Below are 3,867 nucleotides of genomic sequence, written 5' to 3'. Positions count from 1 at the left end.
ATTCACTTGTACCCTTGTAAGATAAACCATAGAAGTGATCACTCCAATCACCCTCCCTCTACCCATTCCCCCTGTATTTTTCCCATTCTGTTTGCTTTTTTGAGGGTTGTCTGTTTGCTCTTTTGATTGTGTTCTTGGCTGTTCAGAAGCTTTTTAATTTGATCACTTCCCATTTATTTATTTTTGTTGCTAATGTGATTGCTTTGGGGACCTTCTTTATGCAATATATGATAGACCTACAGCCAGCATATCATATTGAATGGGGGAAAACTGAAAGCATTCTTGCTTAGAGCTGGAACCAGACCAGGTTGCCCACTTTTATCACTTTTATGCAACATAGTACTGGAAGTTCTCCCCAAAGCTATTAGGCAACAGAAGGAAAGCAAGGGGGTCCAAATGGAGAAAGAAGAGATCAAACTATTGCTCTTTACTGATGATATGGTCCTATATCTAGGAAACCCCAGGACTCAACTAAGATACTCCTAAAATTGATAATTTCAGCAAATTCTCACATGATGAAATCAATGTACACGAATCAGTAAGTTTATACACCAACAACAGTCCAACTAAGAATCAAATCAAAGATGCAATACTTTCACAGTAACAACAAAGAAAATACTTAGGAATATACTTAACAAAGGAGGTCAACGATCTCCCTAGGGAGAATATGAAATATTGAGGAACTAAATTGCAGAGGATGTAGCACATGCCTATGGTCCCTGCTACACAGGAGGCTGAGGCAGGAGACTTCAGACAGATGGAAAAATACACCATGCTAATGAATCAGCAGAATCAAAATTGCCATACTACCAAAAATGATTCACAGATTTAATGCAATTCCAATTAAAATACCAATGGCATTTTTTTCAGAACTAGAAAAAATAGTTCAATGCTTCATATGGAACCAGAAAAGACCTCTAATAGCCAATGCAACCTTACATTGTAAGACCAAATCAGGAAGTATTACCTCACCAGCCTTCAAACTAGCCTTCAAATTCTCTCTATATTACAAGGCTATACTAACCAGAATAGCATGGTACTCTCACAAAAACAGAGGCGTAGATCTATGGATCAAAACAGAGAACCCAGAAATGAAATAATCCTCATTTTCTTATCTGATTTTTGACAAAACAGATAAAAACATACACTGAGGAAAAGAATCCCTGTTCGGTAAATGGTGCTGGGAAAACTAGATAGCCACATGTAAAAGACAAACAGGATGTGCACTTCACACCACTCACAAAAATTAACTCACGATGGATAAAAGACTTAAACTTAAGACAGACAACTATGAGAATTCTAGAAGAAAATGTCAGAAAAACTCCTGATAATTAAAAAAAAAATTTCCCCCCAATGAATGAGATGTTCATATGTGGCTTCCCTCTCCATTTCAAAATGGAGTATTTCTTTTTTTTTTTAATTTATGTTTTATTAAATCATAGCTGTGTACATTAATACTATCATGGGGTACAGTATGTTGTTTCTATATACAATTTGAAATACTTTCATCCAACTGGTTAACATAGCCTTCATGTCATTTTCTTAGTTGTTGTGTGCAGACATCTCATTTTCCATTTCCTGTTAGAAGCCACCTCTCAAATTTTACAGCAAAGGACTCTGATTGACAGTTAGCAGCCTCAGGAGAATGAGAAGGAAGTCCTGGCTGCGAATTACCCTTTTTGGGGAAACTTCACTTTGTGAAGGATTTTATTTGTAGAGTTGACAGAGATGCTACGTTAAGCTCAGATCTGATGTGGCTACACTGCTGCTTTGTACTAGAACAGTCCTGCCTTTTCCTAGAATATGTGTCTGCGCTGTGCAGCTAGCTACTTTTGGTACACTAGAAAGCAGTCTGACACTTGTGCAACCAGTGCCCAGGACTTCCAGCCACAGTTGTTATCAAATTCTACTAAATCCCTTTTACATGTTGCACCTCCTGCATCTGAGAGGGTTCTGCTGCTTTAGCAAGAATGTTCTTCAAACCCCAAGCTTCTCTCTGGAGTCCTACCACAACTCTCAAATCCTGCCAATTTGAAGCTTTTAAAAAAAACTCCCAATAGATTTTCATTCTTGTCCCTGATTTTAGCCTGTTTCCTTCCGAGAAATGGGTGTTTATAAGGTCTTGGAATATCCTTTTTCGTAATTTTCAGGTGGCTATTCTGTCTCTGATAAACAATTTTTAACTCATTCTTAGGCATTCTGTTTTAGAAAGCTAGAGCCATCTGTACAGTATGTCAGGAATTCCAAAAAACTTGATTTTTGTATCCTTCCCTAATTTCAATTGTTAGTGCTGTGTCCTTGCTTAATTCAGTAAGAATTTGTTCAGGACCAAGTGGACTTGCATTCTCAAATAGTCTATGTTCCCAAGGAGTTCTCTAAAGTATGTCAAAAGACAAAATTAGCTGGGCATAGTGGTATGTCCTTGTATCTACTTGGAAGGATGAGGCAAGAGGATTGCTTGAATCCACCCAGGAGTTCAAGGCCAGTCTAAGCAACATAGCAAGACTCTGTTTAAAAAAAAAAAGGCAAAATTATAAAGATCTGAATTGGCTCTTTTTTTTTTTTTTTTTTAAATTTCCTTAGGTAGGGTCTTATTCTGTTGTCCAGGCTGGAATGCCCTGGTGTGATCACAGTTCAGTGCAACTTTCAACAATTCCTGCCTCAGCCTCCTGTGTAGCTGGGACCACAGGTGTGTGCCACCATGCTTCGCCTATTTTTTTCTTTTTCTTTTTTGGGGTCTGGCTATGTTGCCCAGATTAGTGTCAAGTGATCCTCTCACCTTGGCCTCCCAAAGTGCTGGGATTACAGGTGTGAGCCACCATTTCTAGCCTTAATTGGTTTTTATTTTTATTTGCGATTTTAGAACCAGGCAGTACTTGAGTATTCTTTTTTTTTTTTGAGACAGAATCTCATTATGTTGCCCTCAGTAGAGTGCAGTGGCATCTCACAGCAACCTCAAACTCTTTGGCCCCCAAATTAACATTTTTTAAAACAGGAAGTATATAATCCCATTGTCCTGCTTTCAATCTGGCAGTATGTGCATTAGCACAGTTACAGTTATTAATTTGGGTATTATTATACTTTTACATTTTCTGAATATTTGGACAGAAAGATGAGCAAACTATGACATCTGCCAGCCAGCTGACCACAGGGATTGACTCAGTTGTTCTGTTTAGTGTGATGTTTTAAAGAAGGGGGATGAAAAAAGAACTCTTGGGTAGCACCTGTGGCTCAAAGGAGTAGGGCACTGGCCTTATATATTGGAGGTGGTGGGTTCAAATCCAGCCCCAGCCAAAAACTGCCAAAAAAAAAAAAACTCTTTCAAAGCTGAACACTCAGTCTAAAAAGCAAACTCTGTAGTGAAAAAAGTCAGTCTCTTCTCAAGTGTATACAAATAGGTTTTCCATGTTTATTCATAGTCTTTACAAGTATAGTTTTTAACAGTGCCATAAAAATTGCATCATGCAGCTATTCAGGAAGCTAAAGTGAGGGGATCACATGAAACCAGGAGCTTGAATTGAGATCAGCCTGGACAACACAGTTAGATGCTGTCTCTAAAAAAAATAAAAACTAAAATATAAAATTTAGCTAGGATTGCTGGTGCGCACCTATAGTCCTAGATACTGGGGAGGTTAAAGTGGGAAGACTGCTTAAGTCCAGGACTTTAATGCTGCAGTGAACTATGCTCACTCCACTGCACGCTAGCCTGAGTGACAGAGTGAGACCCCATGTCTTAAAAACAAACAAACAACAACAACAACAAAATATGTTTTAAGTACCATAAAAGTCCTAAAAATATATATTCAATTATTCTCCATTATATCACTTATTTAGGCCTTTTAAAAAGTATGTCTTTTTTTTTTTTTT

Source organism: Otolemur garnettii, unplaced genomic scaffold (assembly GCF_000181295.1).
Source record: "Otolemur garnettii isolate 467f Iridium unplaced genomic scaffold, OtoGar3 scaffold00172, whole genome shotgun sequence".
In the NCBI taxonomy this organism is placed as follows: Eukaryota; Metazoa; Chordata; class Mammalia; order Primates; family Galagidae; genus Otolemur; species Otolemur garnettii.
This window is presented reverse-complemented; position numbering follows the sequence as displayed.